Below are 25,010 nucleotides of genomic sequence, written 5' to 3'. Positions count from 1 at the left end.
TCTCTAAGCAAAATGCCTGAGAATGACAGTAATTCCATTTTAAGAGAAACCATGGATAATAACCAACATTTCATGAGTTCTTTCTATTAAGCACTTTAGATATTTAAACCTAGAACAACAGAGAGAAAAGACAGGGTACTTACTGAGTCAGACATTTCAACAACTTCTGGAGCATGCGACACAGATGCAGGCCCTGACCAGTGATAGAACAGGAGAAGCACAGAGCGGCAGACACGCCAGCCTTGCTGCAGTGTAGGAAGCAACTTGCTGGCCTCCCAGCTCGGGGCACAGATGTGCACATTCCAGAGAAGGAGGATTAAGACTGGGCTGAGAAATGAGGGGAAGTAGTAACCCCCGACCACCAGCTCCCTCGTCCAGGCACGCAGTGGCCAGTATCCAGATACCTACTTCCCACATCCCTACCCCTTGCCAAGCCCCAGAGTATGAGGAAATACATGTCAAAGGAGTTCGAGCAAATGAACTTCAGGTTTGTCAGACTCAGTAATCAGGGTGAATCAAAAAGAATTTGAGAAAATGTTATAGCATAAAACAAACAACAACAACAACAAAAAAGAAAACCTGGCCCTAAACATATAGAGAGAATTTAAGAACAGAATATATATTTTTAATAAAAAAAATCTAATTAGTGTCCCTCAGAGAAATTTCAGAAGATGTTGCACAATAAAATAAAAACAATGTGCTATAAAATGAGCAATCAGAAACTATGCAAGCATTCTTGGAAATTAAAAATACCAAGACAACAATTCAACAGAAGGGTGAGAAAAGAAGTCCAGTAAGATCTTCTAAAATGAAGACAGGCATGAGGTAAGAGAAAATATATAAGAGAAAGTAGACACTAGTCTTTGTTTGGAAAGAAAATCATTTTCAACCTAGAAAACTCCGTTTCTGATCACATCAGTTCCTTGCTTGGTACCCTCCAAATGGCACCACCTTGGTCCTAGGATAAAAGGCAAATTCCTTATCACAGCTGCATGTACGTCATCCCAATCTGCTGCGATTTTTCTTTCTTCCCTGACACTCCACATTCCCATCCCACCCATCTTCACATGTACCATTCCCTCTGTATGGAATACCTTTTCTCCCACTCCCACCATTTCCTTTCCCCTGACCCCACACCACTGACTGTTTGCCCCTTCAAACCATACAACATCTGAGAAACTTCCCTGGACCCCAACGCCGGGTCAGTTTCTTTTCCTACATTCTCCTAAGCTCCGAAGACCTTGCCATCACACTACTGGACCACACTGTATCATACTTGCCTGTGAGAGCTCTTCTATCTTGTTCATGCCTATATTTTCAATGCTAAAACAACTCGACACATAGCAAGCATTCCATAAATGTTTATTAAATGTATAGTATTTGCCCCAATAAACAAAATAGCTGCTATGCCGAGCTCCACCCCAGAGCCACTGAAGTTGACTTTCTAGGACTGGGCTGAGAAAACTTGCATTGTTAATGAATTTCCCCAGAGCATTATTAGGCATACTTGGTGACACTTGGTCACACTGAAAGTAACCCAAAGATGTGACAGCTTTGTTTGCTGAATACATAGTACAAATAACAGCCACTGTCAACGTCTACTTCAAAAGTATCCAGAAATGGGTAATGTTGAGAGAGATACTGAGGCAAACACCAGAACAAACTGCATGTTTCCTCTGCAGCCTCAAAGATAAGTCCCAACGTCATCTGGTGTCATTAAGATGCCCAAGGGCCTGTAATTAAGCCAGTTCCCTTGCACCATCCCAGTAATTCACCAGTTTGTCTTGGGGGTGTTTTCCCACCTAATTTGAATCTTTGTTGGCAGATACCATCGTTCTCATGAAATTAAGTAAAATGGTGCTAAAAACAGTGAGGTGGCACTTAGGTGATGTCAATAAACTGCTCTCATTCCTAACACAGGAATCAGCACCTTGCCCACTCTGGTTTTCACCTATTCCTCTCCTCCTCTGTCTCAGAAGAGTCAGTGTTCTATTCCAAGTCTCCTACTCTCTTTATTTACCTCTCTCCTGGGGATCCTGTTCTAACAGTTCGCATCACCACCCCCGTCAACCTCTCTCCGCAGGCCACACTCTCACACCTCAAACTAGTTCCGCTCTCTCCCACCACACTCAAAAACCAAACCAAACCAAACCAAACTCCGCTGTCTCCTCCAGCTGGTGCCCACGGCTCTTCCCTCCGTCAGCACACTTTTAGAAACAGCCGTCTATTTTCATGGCCTCCACTTCCTCACTTGGCATTCACTTCTCAACCTACTAATACGTGACTTCCGCCCCCACGTTTCACTAAAATTGCTCATTCAAAACTAGGTCACCAACTGCTTCCTAATTTCCACCCAACAGCCTCCGTGCATTTTTACTAGCCCTGTCTTCAGGGCGACAGTGTTGACCATTTTCTATTTTGGAAATCCTTCCTTAGACTCAAACACTACATTTCCGGGTGCTCCCCACCCACCCACCCTGCAGTGTTCTGTCTCCTGCAGGCTTCTTTCTTACATTTGTCCTTGAGTTTGTCTTGGCCTTTACCTTACTATGCTCTTCCTCTCTCTCTCTCTCTCTCTCATGAACCTGCTCGTCCATTCTCATGGCTTCATCTCACATCTTAGGGCAATGACTCCCATATTTCTCTTTGATGCAGACTTCTTGCCAACCCCAGTTTTTGCCTTTTGGAAATTTTAGCCGATGTCCCGTAGGCACCTCAACCGCTGCAGGTAACAAAGAACTCATTGTCCACCACCGTCCTCAACCCTATCAAACATCTCCCATGCCTTCTTCTGAGTAACCGGCCCCTAGAAGGGATCTGAGTCACCCAAAATGATGACCTCTCTCTCCGACGGGTATACATTCTACTTTTACCCCTTCTCAGCCTGAGAAACTTCTATTTATCCTTCAAAATTCAGCTCGACTCACCTCATTTAGAAAATCTCTCCAGAGCCCCATCCGCCCAAGCTGAGCTGCACGCTCCTCTTTCTGGGTATTGTGCACGTGTCCCTACTAAGCTCCTCTCTCTTCCTGTTGTGATTACTCATCCATCTGTCTGTATCCCCACAAAGTCACGTTTAATTATATGTTTAATCCCGAACACACATAGACCAGCACCTGGACCACAATAGGTCCCTAGAAAACCTCTGTTGAATAGCTAAATGAATACTATAGTGAAGAAAGGAGGACAGGAATTGATTTGATTATCTCAAAGATTGGTGATTCTCCAAAACAACAGTCCATAGGTCAGCAAAATACAGCCCGTTGGCTAGCCATTTGTTTGGGAAAAGAGTTTCATTGCAACACAGTCATGCTTATTCATTTGCACATTGTTTGAGGCTGCTTTTGCATTACAACAAGTAGACTAACAGAAACTGTTTGGCCTGCAAAGCTTAAAATATTTACTATCAATCTTCTACTTACAGTGCCGGAGCACATTTACTGAAGGATTTAGTGCTTCGCCAGGCTTCATTTGGCATCACCGAGCTCTGCTAGAATGGGAAGGGGTGGAGAAGGACTTGCTGCTATCTGGAGTACCCAACGATTTCCTGCTAATAATCCTACACAGACACTAAATTCATTAAAAATTGAAACTATTCTTCTAATATAAATCAGAAGATCCAGAATTATGTTTTGACACTAAGAAAGCAAAATTCATGAGAGCAAACACCACCACCTTAGAATTCTTGCCTTAGAAATGTTGAGCCTATGCTTACATTTTGCTAAATTTCTGATATTATCATGACCATTCAGACTTTTCAACAAATATTAACTGTGCTTGTGTTTTAAATAGTTCTAATCAACTTTACTTGCTCTTCAAGACATGTTACATTAGCTGCATTATCTGCTTTTATACACTATGTTGAACTCCAAAAATTACCTTAATAAGCAGAAATCTTAACAAAACTAAATGTAAGTTAAGAAATATTGTCCCAACTTCTCTTATCTGATTGAATGTCTCTGGTTCATAGACTGGAGTATTCTCAGCTAGTCTTTAAAAAACTTCTATTCTGATACTTTACTACACCTATCAAAATTTCTACAGGTTTTTCAGGTTGCACTGGCTGACACAAAAACATCATGCTTTCAGCAGCACTGGGTATATTTCTTTCCATGAGCACAGATGACATCCTGACATGTTGTACGCTGCAAAGGTTAACATTTTTTATATGCAATGTTTTAGTCCGTGAGAGGTGTTTTTCTGAAGAAAAAACACGAAGCATATATAGATCTACTAAAAAGGGCAGTGCATAAAAGTACTGCCAGTTTACTCCTTAGAGGTGAGGAATCTCACAACAAATTGCTTTTATACATGTTCTTAGGTTTCAGTAATACAGATTTTACATCCATCTATAGGAAAGTAACAGTCCTGCTACACTTTGAGCACATAAGCGGCATCTTTAGTTTCATATCTAGGCTTACTGACAGTAAAACTTCATAGTTTCATGCATGGCTGTGGAGTCAGAGAGCACACTATACTAAAGCACAGAAATGAAGGAAGTAGTAAGGAAGTGTTTAGGTTCATTTATTCTTATGCAGACACAGTCACATCAAGATCTGTGATAACTAAAGTCTCAGGAAATTGCATTAACTTATGACACTGAAACTCTGGGAGAATCTGCATTGCCAGGGAGCATGTATTTACTGCATATCCACTTCTTTGATTTGGATATGGTAGGACTCACCCTTGCCTTTAAAAAAAAAAAATTAAGGCCACTTTAAAGCCATGATGCATCTAACGATACCTATATAACCAATGCAGGCGAAGGAAACCTCAGGAATTCTTCCCAACAGTGTGTTACAGTTTACTTGCCTGTTGGAACCTAGCATTTTCCTACCTGACAACTGAAAAAAGACAGTACGTGCAATTCAGAAATCAAACCAGGGCTTAGAATTCAGAGAAAGGAAGATCACTTGAGGTTGGAAATGTGTACATGCTAAATTAAAGGGTGCAGAATTGAGGGCTGTTCCTATCTCCGGCTCTCACTGGCCCATGTAATGGTGCTCAGTGACCCTGTACAGATATGAGAATAAGCGGAGGAAGCACCAGAGAATCCTGACCTGCTGAGTATGTGAGAGCAGTTAGATGCAAAATAAAACCACAGACACACTTTAAAAATATTCTTAAAATAACAACAACAAAAATCCCTCAAAACAACCACTACATAAATAGCCTGGAACAAAAGAGTAAACACAAGAAGAAAGATTTCATCAGATACAACAAACACCATCTGATGTTAGCAGATCTTTGATGAATTCATAAAACAAATTCCACCCATGGAGATTTAATTGATATGGATATTGCCAATAAACAATGAGAAATCAAAATGAAATATATGAAACTAACGTTTCCAGAAATTGTACAATAGCCAGCACAGGAATGTGATCCCTTAGAGAAGGAAAACAAATAAGGTGAGCCCTGACATTGCCTGATCTCACTTTTTATGCCACAGCACAGGAAGGAGAGACTCAAAGGGAGGCCATCTATCACAGTGAATTGAAGACACAGAGATCAAAGTTTGGGGGGTCCATGGCAGTGAGAATATTAAGCTCATCCTTAAGCTTTCGAATGAACATCAGTCTGTGCATGAATAATGCAAAAACTCTACAATACTGACTGACAACTTTTGAGGAAAGAACAATTACTAGGCAGCTGTAAGGAAAACAATTCTCAGAACTTACACAGGCTAGAAATTGTTCCACTTCCCTATAGTTGGAATGGAGAGACCTTGTTTAGTACATGAGTACTCAACTAGACTCCAGAAGTTAGCTCTAGAATAAACCTTATTTTATAGTCACCAAAAAGAACTTAAAATAAACCTGAAAAGGATCAAATTAATCAATAAGTAACTAAACTGCCTGCCAGAAAAAGTTCAATACTCTTGAAGGAAATAGAACAAAATGCATCATCAAATGGGATGAAGTCCACAGTGTCTGGCAGCCAATCGAAATTTCTAGAAATAAGGAGAAACAGAAAATGTTACCAATAACTCTAAAAAGAAAACTTGTCAATAGACTAAAAAGTGACAGAGATGATGGGATTACAGAACAGGATATTAAAGGTTATTATAAATAGTCTGCATATGATCAAAGAGATAGGTATAAACCTGAACACAAGGAGGGGAGAAGTAAAATATATTTAAAAGACCTAAATGAAGTGTCCAGAGAGAAAACATAGACTATCTGAAATGAAAAAAGAGCCTGGATGAAATCAGAGGCAGATTAGATGCTGCAGAAGAAAAGATCAGTTAAGACAAAGAGCAATACAAACTATCTAGATAGATATGTGGATGGCTAGAGCTACAGATACAGATATGTAAAATAAAGACAGAAAAAGCATTTGAAGAAATAATGGCAAAAATTTCCACATTTGAAGATAACTATAAATGCACATATCAAAGACACTTGAGAAACACCAAACAATAAAAATTAAGAAAACCAACCCATGCACATGGTAAAAAAAAAAAAAACTGCTGAAAACCAGTGATAAACAGCAAACCTAGAGGCAAAGAAATATAGCATACTTCTTGCCTGAAACTATACAAATCAGAAGACAATGGAATGAAATCTTCAAAACACTGAAAGAAAACATTGTCTATCTAGACGTCTATAACCAGTGAAAATGTTTTAAAACTGAAGATGAAGGAATTCTATCGACTTAAGTAATGAGAAAATTCATCACCAGAGCCTATACAACAAGAAATGTTAAAGGAAGCACCTAAGGCAGATAAAAAATTATACAGATTAAAAATATAGATCAAACAAAGGAATGAAGAGCCATGGAAATAGTAAAATGTTCAGGTAAAAATAACATTTTTTCACATTTTGTAATCTTTTTAAAAGATAATCAATGATTTAAGGCAAAATTAGTAACAATATATTTTGGGGATTAAGATGTACATAAAAATAAAATGTACACAAACAGTGCCACAAAGAACAAGAGGAAGGAATGAAAGTACATTGTACTGAGGTTTTTTACAATATACATGAAATGGCATAATATTATTTAAGGGTGCATGATAATAAGTTAAAGATGGGTATCATACTCCTAGAGCATAGATTGATACACTTTCCTTGTAAAGGGCATGAAAGGAAATGTTTTACACTTTTTGAGCCACAACATGTATGTGCAACTATTAAAATCTCTGATAGTAGTGTAAAAGCAGCCATATATAATACATAAATGAAAAAGCATGGCCCTGTTCCAATAATATTTTCTTTATGGAAACAGGTAATAGGCCTGGTTTAGCCCACCAAACATAGTATGTCAAACAATGTTCTAGGACGATCACTAAAAGAAAATAAAAGAAGTATATCTTATAAGTTAACAGTGGAGATAAAATAGAATCTAAAGAATAATCAGTCAAAATGAAGGCACTAAGAGAAGAAAAAATGAAGGAAGAAGAGATGGGTCAAATAGAAAACACATAACAAGATGTAGGTATGCATAAATCCAACCAGACTGATGAGTTCATTAAAGTGAATGGTCTAAAGACTATAATTAAAAGAGATCAGACTTTTTAAAAGCCCACTTTAAATAGGAATATATAAATATATTAAAAGTAAATAAAGGGAAAAGATTTTCCATGTAAATACTAATCAAAAGAAAGCTAAAGTGGCTACACTAATATCAGACAAAACAAGCTTCAGAACAAGGAATATTATTAGGATAAATATGTATACTTCACAGTGAAAAGGGATGAATTCAATAAAGAGACATCAAAACCCTCAGTGAGTTTATAAACATAATTAACAGCTTTAAAGATGAAGCAACAATTGCTAGAACTGTAAAGAGAATTTTTAAAATGCACAATCACATTTATTGATTTCACCATTCCTCCCTAATTGACAGAATACAAAACAGCGGGAATATAGAAAACTTGAGCAACACCAGCAACCGACTAGACCGGGTTAGCATTTATAGAACAATACACCAAACATCATGTTTTTGGCCATCAAATGAGACTCAATGAGTTTTTAAGGACTCTCATCAAACAAAGGATGTTCCCTCACCACAATGGAATTGAACTAAAATTCAATAGAAGGGTATCTGAAAATCCCCAAATCTGGGGGAATTATCAATACAAACTAAATAACATATCAGTCAAAGAAGTCACAAGAGAAATTAGAAAATCTTTTTAACTTAATAATAAGATACCCCAAATTCACAAGATAATGCTAGGGGGGAAAAAAAAACATTGGCAATAGCATAAAACAACATAACACATTGGGAATTTTAAATTGTGGTAAAATACACATGACATAAAATTTATCATCTTAACCATTTCTAAGTGTAGAGTTTTTCAGTGTTAAGGATATTAACACTGTTGGCAAAAAAATCTCCAGAAAATTTTCATTTTGCAAAACAAACTGTACCCATTAAATGACAATTCCCCATTTCTCCCTTCTCCCCATTCCCTGGCAACTGTCATTCTACTTTCTGTTTCTATAAACTTGACTACTCTAGATACCTCAATAAGTGGAATCATAGTATTTTTCTTTTTGTGATTGGCTTAATTCACCCAGCATAATGTTTTCAAGGCTCATCCATATTCTAACATGTTTCAAAAGTACCTTCCTTTTTAAGGCTGAATAATATCCAATTGTGTGTATACATCATATTTTGTCTATCCATTCATATAGCAATGGGCATTTGGGTTGCTTTCACATCTTAATTATTATGAGTAATGTTGCTATGAATACATAGGGATTTTTTTAAATATACAACATCTCTACATTAAACTAGAAAATCCTGCTGAGAGATATTAAAGAAGGTCAGAATAAATTGAGAGATATTCTATGTTCATGGATTGGAAATATTAATGCTAAAAATCTCAATTCCTCCCAGATTAATCTGTAGATCCAATACAATCTCGATCGAAATCACGGCAAGAATACTTTTTAGAAGTTGGCAAGATGATTCAAAAAAATGTAGGGAAATTCAGTTGATAGTACAAAAATTTTTTAAAAGAATAACAAGTTGTGAGATTTACACTACCTGATTTCAAGACTTACTAAAAATCTACAGTACTCAATAGAGTATAGTATTATCATAAGGAGAGACATGTAGATCAATAGAACAAAATGTAAAGTCCATCACAAACTTACAAGTATACAGATTTTCATTAGAATAAGGATAGCATTTTCAAGAAATGGTGTTGGAACAACTGGACATCTATATGCAAAAAAAAAAAAAATGAACCTCAACCTCTACCTCAGACTACATCAAAATTAACTCAAAGTAGATCATAGGTTTAAGCCGAAGAAATAAAACTATGGAACTTCTATAAAATATAGAAAAAAGTCTTTGAGACCTTGGGTTAGGCAAAGTTTCTTAGATAGGAAACAAAATTATAAACCATAAAAGAAAAATCTTATCAACTGAAACATACTGAAATTAAAAACCTATATTTTGAAAGAAACTTAAAATGAAAGTCAAGACAAATATCAGAAGAAAATATTTTCAAAGATATATATAAAAGAAAACATATTCAGAATATATAAAGACCTTTTACAACCAAATTAAAAGAAAAACAATCAGAATTTTTAAATGGTCAAAGGATTTCAACAGTTAACCAAAAAGATATATAAATGCATGTAAACAAATAAAAAGATGTTCAACATGATTAGTGATTAGTGAAAAGCAAATTAAAGCTAATTATAGTTTTATATAATTGCATGATTAGAATGGCTAAAATTAAAAAGACTACCAATACCAGATATTGGTGAGGATATGAAGCAACTGGAACTCTCAGACTGCTTGTGGCCATGTAATATAGGAAAACCACTTTGGAAAATTATTTGGCAGTTTGATTTAAAATTAAGCATATACTTACTAAAAAAACCAGAAATTCCACTTCTAGGTATTTACCCATGAGAAATGAAACCACATATCCACAAAAAGCCTATATATGCACATGCGTAATATTTTCATTTGTTATAGCCCCAGACTGAAAGCAATGCAAATGTCCATCAACAGGTGAATAGATAATCAAATTCTGGTACATCCATCTATAAATACACAGCAATAAAAGGAATGAATTACAGGTGCAGGTCACATCACATTAAGTGGATCTCAAAAACATTACGCCAAGTGATAGAAGCCAGACATACAAAGAGTTCGTATTGTGTGATGCCATTTATGTGAAAGTCTAGAAAACAATGATAAAAAGAAGGTCAATATTTGCACAGGATGAGGCAGTATGAGGAGAGATTGTCTGATAAGATGCAAAAGGGAGATCTGGGGCGTAATGGAAAGGTACTTTGTCATCTCCTTGGTTACACAGGTAGAGAAGAGGTATATAAAGTATATTAACCTTGACGTGCCAACCTCCCAAAACTGAATTGTGCCCATTTGCCCTGGAAAAGACTGACTTGGGGCCTCCAATTGCACTAAATGGTAATGCTCTGTCATCTTGCTGATTGATAATGCAAATGGTTAACCACACAGATCTCAATTTGGGTCCATAACTATGAATCACTAGATTTGTGACCTTGTCAATGCTACTTATCGCCCTGACCCTTATCTATAAAACAATGTCCTTATCTGTGAAACAGAAAAGGAAAAGAAACAACCCACTTCCTAAGTGTGTTGTCAGATCAAATTATTGCGTTTTAAATAATAATCACTCTGCAGTTACAATTAATTACCATCTTTGTCATCATTATACTAGGGTTGTCAAAATAATTCAGTATGCAAGCTCACCCTTAAAACAAGTCATTACTTTCACGTAGGCATGACACAGTAACTTTCCTCCCCACAGCCTTGCATTAAGCGTCTTTCATTGTTCAGGACAACAGCTTTCTTAACTTTGATTGACCTTCTGAAATTGTGTGGCAGTAAGCCATTCAGAAGCTTTATTTACTTGTCAGGACCATTTTCATTTTCCTTCCTTATCTGGGCCTTCCTTTTCCAGCTGTTCTGATTTTCTAAAAGCTGAGCAAATAGCCCTGGGGAAATGACCACGGATAACATTTTACATATTGACAGAAATCAGATAAGAGTATCAATTACATGAAAAGTTAACAGATTTTGTTACGACCCATCACAAATTTGAAGACAGAGGGTGGTGCTCTGTTTGTGTCTTACTTTATGGGGAGGCAGTTTTCTGCACACTGACGTAGACATTTCAAATCATCACAAGTATTTTTCAAAACTCTGAACCTAACAAAATGACTCTCATTCCCCAAATCATGAAATAACTGCAAGTGTCATCTAACATTTCTGCTACTTGCTTCTTATATTCCAAAAGCACGAGTTGGCTACACTTGATTATCAACTTCCTTTGTCTATCCAACTAGTCAGACTTTGGTCCCCATTTAGTCCATTTCAATTGCTTTTGTAAAGATAATGAATGACTTCCAGGCTGTCAAACTCTCTGATCCTTCCTCTGTGTTACTACCCTGTTCCTCAGTGGCATTCAGAATTACTGAGCACTCCTTGCTTCCTTGAAGGACTTTCTTCTCTTAGATTTCCACCCTTTATCCTGGCTGCTGCTCCCCTTCTTCTCTGCTAGAGCTCTAAATGTTGGAGGGCAGGGACCCACCTTGGGAAGCTTTCTGTAGCCTAACTGCATTCACTCGACTTCTTTTCTCTTTTTTTTTAATTGGGGTATAACTGACGTAACATTATATTGTTCCAGGTGTACAAAGTAATGATTCAAAAGTAGTATATACTGTAAAATCATCACCACAGTAAGTCCAGTGAACAGCTGTCACCATACACAGTTACAAAACCTTTTTTTTCTTGTGATGAGAACTTTCAAGACCCACTTTCCTAGGTCCTTTCAAATATGCCCTTGACTCCCTTGACTTTGGTAGCTAGCATCTGGTGAATCCCAAATTGCAATCTCTGGCCTGACCTCTCCTGGGACCTCTGATTTATATATTTAACTGCCTCTGTGACAGCACCACTGAAGTTTCCAAGAAGAAGCCTTTGTACTTCCTCCCAGGCCTAGTCTCTCCCCGACTCCCTGGCTAGCCAACCTATCTTAATAAACAGCATCACCATTTATCTAGTTGCTCAAACCAAATTTTAGAAGTCTGCATTGGCTCCTCTCTTCCCCCATCACCTGCCTTCAATGTCCAATCCTCTTGGCAAATATATCCCAGCAAGGTGTCCCTTTCTCCCTCTCTCTGGCTCCCAGGATCGCTCATCTGCACAAGCACAGCAGCCCTTAACGGGTCTCCACTCCTACTCTCTTCTATTCCTATTGGCACAGACTACCCAAGATGGTCTGTGTAAAACATAAGTCAGATCACGTTTAAAACCTCAGGGGCTCCCCATCACACCTGGCCTCCCCTTCCAGGGACCCAGGCACCTGCAGCCGGGGCCAGGGGGCTGTGGGGGACATGGGGGGCGTGGGGGGCGTGGGGAGGTGGATGCTAACTCATCTTCTCCTAAGGAGAGCCTTCCTATCTAGTTGTTGGTAGGAGGTCCATGAGGAAGGGGCTGGAGCTGGGTTCAAAGGTGGCTGGAATCCTCTCCTCTCTGCAGCAGGTGGCCTCTGCACCCAGGTGTGTGGACGTGCAGGCTTTTGTTTGAACCTGTTTCTCTCAAGACAAATGAGCCTGGCAGCTGTCCGGTTACTTGTATTTTGGAGTCTCTTTACACCCAACCATACAGACTGATTCTTACAGAGATATGTTTTCCGTTCTCCCTGCTGTTCTTTGGTGAAAAACAGGGCCACAGACCCACGTGACTCCTGCCCACGTACTCCATTCCGCTGCACCAAGCGCATCCCCGCCAGGCTGAGCCTCCCGCTCTGTGTGCCCCTTGGCCTGCAGTCCCCACCTGCAGTCCCCCCCTGCAGCTGAAGGCATCCTCCCAGAGGTTTTCTGCATTTGATGGCTCCTCCTCAATTACTGTGGTTTAGATACAAGATGTTTCTTGATTTGTTAAAGACACTGTGTACACTCTCTTCTTATTTGGGGGGAGACCTCTGAGAAAACAAAGTGGCCAAGACTTCTCAATTCCACCATCTGAAAAATCAGGAAAACTACGGGTCTTGAAAAGAGTTAGTTGTAGAGACTCCTTTACTGATTCTTCATTAGATTCTTTGCTGAGCATCTCCCCCAAAAGATCCAGTTTGTCCAGCTGATGTTTGGTGTAAGACTGACGTCTATGCAGCTTTGATCCTGCGGCTCTCCAGCAATGACAAACTTCAGAATCTCTAAAGTGTACAGTCCCCCAACACCCATAGCACTTTCTGGGGACCCCCAGCACCAGTACTCCACCACAGGCCCTGCTGCCTTGTGTGGGCTCAGCTCAATTCTCCAAGGGTTAAAAAATCAAAAAAAGAATGGATGTCCTTGGAAAATAGATTGATTTTGATAAAAATATATTCACAAAATATAAATTCACCTTGTCTCCCATTAATAGAATTTAAATTGACCTAGACTTTCATTAGCCAATAAGTTTCAAAATCTCATGTACTTTTTTTTACATATGTTTTCAGCCTAAATGGTAACTGGCATTACACTAAGGCAGAAGTCAACTTTTCCTTAAAGGGCCAGAGTAAATGTTTTAGACTTCTGAGCAGTATCTTGTCTCTTGTTGTGATGGCTCAACTCTGAAAACAGCTACATACAAAAGGTAAATAGAAAGTCTACAAACATTGGGCTTATTCTTACTTTGTAAAATAATTTACTGTAGTACAGTAAGATTTAACACAGGCAGTTAAAGTACACAGTCTAGCATGGGGTTAAGAATACGAACACAAGGTTGGGAGCCAAGATGGCGGCGTGAGTAGGACAGTGGGAATCTCCTCCCAAAAACATATATATTTTTGAAAATACAACAAATACAACTAATCCTAAAAGAGAGACCAGAAGACACAGGACAACAGCCGGACTACATCCACACCCGCGAGAACCCAGGGCCTGGTGACAGGGGTAAGATACAAGCCGCAGCCTGGCGGGACCCAAGCACACCTCACCCCAGCTCCTCGCGGGAGGAGAGGAGTTGGAGTGGGGAGGGAGAGGGAGCCCAGGACTGCTAAACACCCAGCGCTAGCCATCCGCACCAGAGCACAGACATGCGTGGGGTGCTGGATACTAGGGTAACAGGACAGTAAGACCTGTGAGCGGGTCCTGAAGCCGGCCCCCGGGGGACAAAGAAAAGTGAGTGCTTTTTGAAAGTCTTAAAGGGACAGGGACCCTGCAACTGGACGGAAGCATCCCGGGTCACAGTCCGGCAGCTGGAAATTCCAGGGAACTCCAGGTGCACTAACCCCCTGGGCAACAGCTCTGAGACCCCTCACGGAGGTAAACAGCCAAACAGCCCCCCCCGTCCATTACCCCTGGGGGCCCCCCCATAGCATAGCAGGAGCCTGAGGCTGGCCACGCCCACAGCAAGGGAGCTTCCTCCATACCAGACAGGCAAGATACAGAGACCAAGTCTACACGCAATTGCCCAACACAAGCCACTAGGGGTCGCAGTTGTTCCAGTAAAGAAAGGCCAGGAGCAAGTGGAAAGAGGCTTGACTCTCCCAGCTGACAGACGTGTCAATAGCTCACCATTTCACCTGTCAACATGAAAAGGCAAAAAAATTTGATCCAGACAAGACTAACCCAGACAGCTTCGACATCTTCTACATATTACCCTGAGAAGGAACCTGGGGAGATAGATTTAACCAGTCTTACTGAAAAAGAATTCAAAACAAAAGTCATAACCATGCTGATGGACTTGCAGAGAAATATGCAAGAACCAAGGAGGGAAAATACAGAAATAAAACAATCTCTGGAAGGACTTCAAAGCAGAATGGACGAGATGCAAGAGACCATTAATGGACTAGAAAACAGAGAACAGGAATGCAGAGAGGCTGATGCAGAGAGAGATAAAAGGGTCTCCAGGAATGAAAGAATTTTAAGAGAACTGTGTGACCAATCGAAACAGAACAATATCCACATTATAGGGGTACCAGAAGAAGAAGAGAGAGAAAAAGGGATAGAAAGTGTCTTTGAAGAAATAATTGCTGAAAACTTCTCCAAACTAGGGGAGGAAATGGCCTCTCAGACCACAGACGTACACAGAACTCCCATGACAAGAGATCCAAGGAGGGCAACACCAAGACACATAATAATTAAAATGGCAAAGATCAAAGACAAGGACAAAGTATTAAAGGCAGCCAGAGAGGAAAAAAAGGTCACCTACAAAGGAAAACCCATCAGGCTATCATCAGACTTCTTGACAGAAACCCTACAGGCCAGAAGAGAATGGCATGATATACTTAATGTAATGAAACAGAAGGGCCTCGAACCAAGAATACTGTATCCAGCACAATTATCATTTAAATATGAAGGAGGGATTAAACAATTTCCAGACAAGCAAAAGTTGAGGGAATTTGCCTCCCACAAACCGCCTCTACAGGGCATCTTACAGGGACTGCTCTAGATGGGAGCACTCCTAAAAAGAGCACAGAACAAAACACCCAACATATGAAGAATGGAGGAGGAGGAATAAGAAGGGAGAGAAATAAAGAATCATCAGACCGTGTTTATAATAGCTCAATAAGCGAGTTAAGTTAGACAGTAAGATAGTAAAGAAGCTAACCTTGAACCTTTGGTAACCACAAACTTAAAGCCTGCAATGGCAATAAGTACATACCTTTCAATAATCACCCTAAATGTAAATGGACTGAATGCACCAATCAAAAGACACAGAGTAATAGAATGGATTAAAAAGCAAGACCCATCCATATGCTTCTTACAAGAGACTCACCTCAAACCCAAAGACATGCACAGACTTAAAGTCAAGGGATGGAAAAAGATATTTCATGCAAACAACAGAGAGAAAAAAGCAGGTGTTGCAATATTAGTATCAGACAAAATAGACCTCAAAATAAAGAAAGTAACAAAAGATAAAGAAGAACATTACATAATGATAAAGGGCTCAGTCCAACAAGAGGATATAACCATTCCAAATATATATGCACCCAACACAGGAGCACCAGCATATGTAAAACAAATACTAACAGAATTAAAGGAGGAAACAGAATGCAATGCATTCATACTGGGAGACTTCAACACACCACTCACCCCAAAGGACAGATCCACCAGACAGAAAATAAGTAAAGACACACAGGCACTGAACAACACACTAGAACAGATGGACCTAATAGACATCTACAGAACTCTACATCCAAAAGCAACAGGATACACATTCTTCTCAAGTGCACATGGAACATTCTCCAGAATAGACAACATACTAGGCCACAAAAAGCACCTCAGTAAACTCCAAAAGATTGAAATCCGACCAACCAACTTTTCAGACCACAAAGGCATAAAACTAGAAATAAATTGTACAAAGAAAGCAAAAAGGCTCACAAACACATGGAGGCTTAATAACACGCTCCTAAATAATCAATGGATCAATGACCAAATCAAAATGGAGATCCAGCAATATATGGAAACAAATGACAACAACAATACAAAGCCCCAACTACTGTGGGATACAGCAAAAGCAGTCTTAAGAGGAAAGTATATAGCGATCCAGGCATATTTAAAGAAGGAAGAACAATCCCAAATGAATGGTCTAATGTCACAATTATCGAAATTGGAAAAAGAAGAACAAATGAGGCCTAAGGTCAGCAGAAGGAGGGACATAATAAAGATCAGAGAAGAAATAAATAAAATTGAGAAGAATCAAACAATAGCAAAAATCAATGAAACCAAGAGCTGGTTCTTGGAGAAAATAAACAAAATAGATAAACCTCCAGCCAAACTTATTAAGAGGAAAAGAGAGTCAACACAAATCAACAGAATCAGAAACGAGAAAGGAAAAATCACGACAGACCCCAGAAATACAAAGAATTATTACAGAATACTATGAAAACCTATATGCTAACAAGCTGGGAAACCTAGGAGAAATGGACAACTTCCTAGAAAAATACAACCTTCCAAGACTGACCCAGAAAGAAACAGAAAATCTAAACAGACCAATTACCAGCAACGAAACTGAAGTGGTAATAAAAAAACTAACAAAGAACAAAACCCCCGGGCCAGATGGATTTACCTCGGAATTTTATCAGACATACAGGGAAGACATAATACCCATTCTCCTTAAAGTTTTCCAAAAAATAGAAGAGGAGGGGATACTCGCAAACTCATTCTATGAAGCCAGCATCACCCTAATACGAAAACCAGGGAAAAACCTCAACAAAAAAGAAAACTAGAGACCAATATTCCTGATGAACGTAGAGATGCAAAAATACTCAACAAAATATTAGCAAACTGAATTCAAAAATACATCAAAAGGATCATACACCATGACCAAGTGGGATTCATCCCAGGGATGCAAGGATGGTACAACATTCAAAAATCCATCAACATCATCCACCACATCAACAAAAAGAAAGACAAAAACCACATGATCATCTCCATAGATGCTGAAAAAGCATTCGATAAAATTCAACATCCATTCATGATAAAAACTCTCAACAAAATGGGTAGAGAGGGCAAGTACCTCAACATAGTAAAGGCCATATATGATAAACCCACAGCCAACATCATACTGAACAGCGAGAAGCTGAAAGCTTTTCCTCTGCAATTGGGAACAAGACAGGGATGCCCACTCTTCCCACTGTTATTTATCGTAGTACTGGAGGTCCTAACCATGGCAATCAGACAAAACAAAGAAATACAAGAAATCCAGAATGGTAAAGAAGAAGTTAAACTGTCACTATTTGAAAATGACATGATATTGTACATAAAAAACCCTAAAGACCCCACTCCAAAACTACTAGAGCTAATATCGGAATTCAGCAAAGTTGCAGGATACAAAACTAACACACAGAAATCTGTCGCTTTCCTATACACTAACAATAAACTAATAGAAAGAGAAATCAGGAAGACAATTCCATTCACAATAGCATCAAAAAGAGAAAAATACCTAGGAATAAACCTAACCAAGGAAGTGAAAGACCTATACCCTGAAAACTATAAGACACTCCTAAGAGAAATTAAAGAGGACACTAACAAATGGAAACTCATCCCATGCTCCTGGCTAGGAAGAATTAATATCGTCAAAATGGCCATCCTGCACAAAGTAATATACAGATTTGATGCAATCCCTATCGAATTACCAACAGCATTCTTCAATGAACTGGAACAAATAGTTCAAAAATTCATATGGAAACACCAAAGACCCCAAATAGCTAAAGCAATTCTGAGAAGGAAGAATAAAGTAGGGGGGATCTCACTTCCCAACTTCAAGCTCTACTACAAAGCCATAGTAATCAAGACAATTTGGTACTGGCACAAGAACAGAGCCACAGACCAGTGGAAAAGAATAGAGACTCCAGACATTAACCCAGACATATATGGTCAATTAATATTCAATAAAGGGGCCATGGACATACAATGGGGAAATGAGAGTCTCTTCAACAGTTGGTGCTGGCAAAACTGGACAGCTACATGTAAGAGAATGAAACTGGATCACTGTCTAACCCCATACACAAAAGTAAATTCGAAATGGATCAAAGACTTGAATGTAAGTCATGAAACCATAAAACTCTTAGAAAAAAACATAGGCAAAAATCTCTTAGACACAAACATGAGTGACCTCTTCTTGAACATATCTCCCCGGGCAAGGGAAACAAATGCAAAAATGAACAAATGGGACTACATCAAGCTGAAAAGCTTCTGTACAGCAAAGGACACCATCAATAGAACAAAAAGGTATCCTACAGTATGGGAGAATATATTCGTAAATGACAGATCCGATAAAGGGTTGACATCCAAAATATATAAAGAGCTCACACACCTCAACAAACAAAAAGCAAATAATCCAATTAAAAAATGGGCAGAGGAGCTGAATAGACAGTTCTCTAAAGAAGAAATTCAGATGGCCAACAGACACATGAAAAGATGCTCCACATCACTTGTCATCAGAGAAATGCAAATTAAAACCACAATGAGATATCATCTCACACCAGTAAGGATGGCTACCATCCAAAAGACAAACAACAACAAATATTGGCAAGGTTGTAGAGAAAGGGGAACCCTCCTACACTGCTGGTGGGAATGTAAATTAGTTCAACCATTGTGGAAAGCAGTATGGAGGTTCCTCAGAATGCTCAAAATAGAAATACCATTTGACCCGGGAATTCCACTTCTAGGAATCTACCCTAAGAATGCAGCAGCCCAGTTTGAAAAAGACAGATGCACCCCTATGTTTATCACAGCACTATTTACAATAGCCAAGAAATGGAAAAAACCTAAATGTCCATCAGTAGATGAATGGATAAAGAAGATGTGGTACATATACACAACGGAATATTACTCAGCCATTAGAAAAAAACAGATCCTACCATTTGCAACAACATGGATGTAGCTAGAGGGTATTATGCTCAGTGAAATAAGCCCAGCAGAGAAAGACAAGTACCAAATGATTTCACTCATATGTGGAGTATAAGAACAAAAGAAAACTGAAGGAACCAAACAGCAGCAGAAGCACAGAACCCAAGAATGGACTAATAGTTACCAAAGGGAAAGGGACTGGGGAGGACGGGTGGGAAGGGAGGGATAAGGGCAGGCAAAAAAGAAAGGAGGCATTACAATTAGCATGTATAGTGTGTGGGGGGCACGGGGAGGGCTGTGCAACACAGAGAAGACAAGTAGTGATTCTACAGCATCTTACTATGTTGATGGACAGTGACTGTGAATGGGGATGTTGGGGGGACTTGGTGAAGGGGGGAGCCTAGTAAACATAATGTTCTTCATGTAATTGTAGATTAATTATACCAAAATAAAATAAAAAAAAAAGAACACAAACACAGAAAGACAGTCTTGAGCTCAACTCTCTCTAAGTTTCATCTCTTCACTTGTAATACAAAAATAACAATCATATCTAACTCATGGTAGGTACAATATGTGTTGTGTATCTGATAAAATTCACACTTTGCAGCAAAATGAACAATTATTCACATGAAGCAAGATGAATTGAAATACAAAGAATGATTACTATGGTCTGATAGTGCCACCAAATCAGTTATAAAAACCTTTCAGTTTCATAGTTCTTTTTATTGATGTATAGTTGATATATAGTATTAAATTGGTTTCAAGTATTCAACATAGGGATTCAACAGTTATCTACATTATTAGATGGTCACCCCAACTAGTGTAGTTACTATCTGTCAATGTAGAAAGTTATTACAGAATTATTGACTATATTCTCTGTGCTGTACTTTCATCCCTGTGACTAATTTATATTATAATTGAGAATTTGTGCCTCTTTATCCCCTTTGCCTATTTCCCCCACCCACTCCAAACTCTTCACTGGAAACCACCAGGCACTTCTCAGTGTCTGTGAGTTTATATCTGTTTTGTTCATTTTTTTTTATTTCTACATTTAAGTGAAATCATATGGTATTTGTCTCTCTGCTGGCTTATTTCACTTAGCATAATACCCTCTAGGTCCAGGTTGTTGCAAATGGCAAGATTCATTTCTTTTTTATTCCACTGTGTATATGTACCACCTACCTCTTCTTTAGCCATTCATCTACTGATGGACACTGGGTTCCTTCCAAATCTTAGCTATTGTAAATAATGTGGCAATAAACAGAGGTGTGCATGTATCTTTTTGAACCAGATTTTGTTTTCTTTGGGTAAATTCCCAGAAGTGGAATTCCTGGGTCAAATGGTATTTCTATTTTTAGTTTTTTGAGGAATCTCCATACTGCCTTCCATAGTGGCTGCGCCAATTGACTTCCCCAGTAACAGTAGGAGGGTTCCCTTTTCTCCAAATCCTCACCAATGCCCATTATTTCTTGCCTTTTGGATAGTGGGCATTCTGACTGGTCAGGTGGTATCTCATTGTTGTTTGGATTTGCATTTTCTCTGATGATTAGCAATGTGGAGCATCTTTTCACGGGCTTGTTGGCCAGCTATATGTGTTCTTTGGAAAAATACCTGTTCAGATCCTCCGCCCATTATTTAATCAGGTTATTTGAGGGTAGTTTTGGTGTTGAACTGCATGAGTCCTTTATATATTTTGGATATTAGCTTTTTGAATTTCAGAATTGCATATGTGGGATTTTTAGACATTTATGCAGCTGTTATATTTTCTTATTTTTAAACTGTTTATGCCTGTTCCTCATTAATCTATGGCATCTTGATGTTTTCCTTACTGACGTAACTGAGTGCTTAAAACCCACAGTGCTCATTTTAATGCAGCCAAATGTGCTAACATTTACTCTTGTGATTTGGACTAACACACGGTAAGTGTACAATAAGTGATCGTTGAACAAATAAATGAGTCTTGCTTTTTCTCCACGGCTTTGTGAATTCCAGTCTCTGGGGAAACCTCGCTTCCCACTGATGGAAGATTTCTTTTAGTGAAGACGCAAAACGAGACACTCCCCCAAGAGGTGTTCAATGGGAAGGCAACGGCAGGAGGTGAGCATTCAGGATGCTTTAATGTGGAATCCTAGCTGTTCGGATTCTCCTTTCCCTTTAGACTCTAGAAGGCTGGTAAACAAATGTTTCCCTTCATCTCCTGGGAGAGTGTGAAGGTTAAGCCTTCCTCAGTCTCAAGAGAAACTATTAATAGTTTTTTGGTGGATAGGGACTTTGACTGCATTTAAAAGATGCTGTGAAATAAGAAGATAATAGTGCTTGAGGAGAAAGGGGATATCTCTGAGGAAAACATGTGGGGAATTGTAAAGATTTCTACAGAAAGAAAAGTGAATGAGTGAGGTGTATTACCAGGGTAGGTCCTCGGAGTTGGGGAGCCTCTACACAGTTCCCCAAGCAGGGAGAAGATTGCCGCCTGGGGTAGACCAAGTAAGCAGGCCAAGCACAGGGCCGCTCTGGGGCCCGGGGAGCCAGTGGGAGCTGAGTCCTTGCCCTCTGAAGCTCCTCATTCACTAGAGTTAATAACTTCCTGTTGTCGCAGAGCCTCTGCCAGTGATTCTCCAACAACACTGAGAAAGGGTGTCACATCTCCAGTGTCCCGTGGGAGTGACACCTGTCCCCACCACGAGGCTTTGTAATCACCCACTGATTACCCATGTGGACGCATCTCTCTCTCGCTAAATTAAGACACCCAGAAGCCCAAGAAAAAGGGTTGGGGTCCTGAAGGAGTAGGGATGGGGAGCCCCTCCCATGTGTACATCTGAAGGCTGCGCTGAATTCTGAGGAAATGTCACCTTCCCCACGAATGTGTGAACACAAATAAGTCAGCCTCAGAAGGTGCTCAAGTGGCCCACCGCTACTGGGTAGTAATGCGTTTGTTTTGTTTGTAATATCTTTCATTAAAGTATCATTGATACACAATCTTATGTTGCTTTCCAATACACAACACAGAGGTTCGACGTTTACCCATATTGTCAAGCCCTCACCCACTCCAGTGAGTCATGTCCATCCACGGACTAAGATGTTACAGAATCACCAACTGCATTCTCTGTGTGGTAGGCAGAAGTGTTTTTATGCAAGCAGTGTATTTTTAAAGACCTTGCATTACTCAAAACATGACTATTGCAAGATGAATCTCAACTAAGTAAATTTTTGCTAATTTTAAGTTTTTCCAAACTTTGTACATCAAGTAAAACTATTAACATTTGTTACATCATGCTATTTCAAAAGTGCATAATTGAGGTCCACATCAAATTTATAACTTACTGATGAAGGGGAAGGGGAACTGGTGCTGGATAGCAACGGCTGCTCAGTGAAGGGCTGTGTCACAGCTTTCAATACCGTCCACCCGCTGATGACTGACACTTTCATATCTCCAGCCAGGTCCTGTCCTCTCAGCCCTAGACTCCTAGATCCAGTGCTTTATCCCATAGGATAACTAGAGGCATTTCAGCCTTAACATGTCCTAAGTTAGCTCCTACCTTTCCTCGTAAACCCATTTTTCCCCACCTCTCTAAATGGCAACTCTGTTCTCTTCACTGCTCAGGCCCAAAGCTCTGGAGGCACCCACCTGCCATTGCTCTTTTCCTCTCGGCTCAGGTCCTGTCACTCAGGAGCCCCATGTGCTCACCTCCTCACTGTCTCTGTCCCTGCTGGATCATTGCATCTCCTCCCCTGCCCGTTCTCCCTGCCTCAGCCTTTCTCCCCTCAGACAGATTCCTGTTTATATAAAAAGCAGATCACACTGCCCCAGCTCCAAACCCTCCAATGGTTTTCTCACTCAGAATGTGAGTCAGATCCTTACAATGACTCTTAGGCCTTCTGCAACTTCCCCCAGTGCCAACCACCTCTCTATCCTCATCCCCTACTACTCACTCTGCCCAGTACTTACTCTGCTCTGGCACCCCTGGCCTTCCTTCCACCTCAGGGCCTTTGCACTGGCTCCTTCCTCTGCCTGGAATGCCCCACCCCAAGATCCACATGGTTCCCTCCCTCCCCTCCTCTGAGGATTAGCTTAAAGATCATCTCCTTAAGGAGGCTTTTTCCAACGACACTATTCGAAACTGTCATCTCCCTCCTCCCTGTTCCAAACCAACTATTCCGCTTCTCTAATATTTCATTATCTTCTATAAATTTTCCCTATTTCTTCTGATACACCATACAATTTATTTACTAAAAAATCTCTCCCCCAACCCCCATTCTGAAATTTAGCTCCACAGTCCAAGGTTGTTTGTCTGTTGCCACTGCTTTATGCCCCAAATGGAGACCAGCCCTGATACATCACAATCCCTCAGTAACAACTGTTGAGTGACTGAATCACATAAGTAACTTGTGGCAGCTGCGGTAACAGGTATGTTCATCACAACACACATATACATCATGGAAACCATCAAAACATGATTTGATTTTTTTACGGAAGTGTTTGTCAAAAAATAAAAACTACCCATTAAGATCATCAATTAATTGAGTAAATGACATTTCACAAAGTAATATAATGGCCAAAAGATGAAAATAGTGCCTTCCTTCCACTCGTAAGAAAAGAAACACAGTAATAGTAAACAACAGTAGTAATAATAATGCTAATACTCAATACTGGCAAGGGTGTGGCAAGAAGAAGGGCTCTCAAGAAACATTAATATGAAAATAGTTTTGTGTTTTCTAGAAATTTAGTTCTCTGTAAAAAATGTTTGGATATGCTTTTATCCAATAATTAACACATATGTTCCAAATAATGTATCCTTAGAAAACAATATGAAAGAAGACAAGTAAGTGTACACAAAGATTCCAGTGCAACATTACTGGGAACACTGTAGAGTATGTGGGACCCAACAGCCAGCAGCTGGACAGTGGTTAAATAACTCCTGATGTTATTTCCCACTGTCACCCATTCCTCCCACTTCCTCAGAGAGGTGCCCTGTGCACCTCTGTACCATCTATATAACTTTTCTGCTTGCATTTTCTCAAAACACTGTTCCTTGCTTCTGTAACAACTACCACAGTTTAAAGTTATATACTTATTATTGTGCTTATTTTTTTATTGTCTCTGTCAAGTATTAGACTGTACGCTGCATGAAGCAGGAGCCCTCTGTGTTGTTTACTGCTGCAGTCTTCACTTTACAACTCCTACACCTAAGTACCCCAAATGTGTCGAATAAATGAATAAATGAATGAACAGAATATTATGCTGCCATTGAAATATTTCTGAAAAATTTCATTGAAATATTTTCTGAAATATTTCTGAAACACTGATGGCATAGGAAAAGCCTATAATATGATATTGGTAGGAAAAAACAACATTCACATTCAATATTATTTCAACTATTGAAAAATGCACAGAAAAAACACACTGGAAGAAAATAATCCCACCATATTAACTCTGGGTGTGGGCTAAAGATGTAAGTATTGTTAGTTCTTCATGTTTTTCTATACTCAAAATATTTTAAATGCATATGTATTATTTCTATAATAAAATGACGCATAAAACCTAGAGGAAGCCACACGAGCAGAATGGAGGGAGAAAGACAGAAAAGTGCAGAGAACTTAGGAAGGAGATGACGGTGGGCAGCCACTGCAGAGCAAAAGGGCTGGGCTGGGCAAGAGGGCGGGGCTGGGCGAGAGGGCAGGGCTGTTCTGCAGGCAACTATGGGGTGTTCGAAA

General features: G+C 39.5%; 1 protein-coding gene across 8 annotated transcripts in view; it reads right to left on the bottom strand.

The window, feature by feature from the left end:
* MTUS2 (microtubule associated scaffold protein 2) overlaps positions 1-25,010 on the bottom strand; it is a 501,163-nt gene that overhangs the window by 302,279 nt on the left and 173,874 nt on the right. The gene's annotated exons all lie outside the window — the stretch shown is intronic.

The sequence above is a fragment of the Manis javanica genome, chromosome 1 (genome assembly GCF_040802235.1).
Source record: "Manis javanica isolate MJ-LG chromosome 1, MJ_LKY, whole genome shotgun sequence".
In the NCBI taxonomy this organism is placed as follows: Eukaryota; Metazoa; Chordata; class Mammalia; order Pholidota; family Manidae; genus Manis; species Manis javanica.
This window is presented reverse-complemented; position numbering and strand designations above follow the sequence as displayed.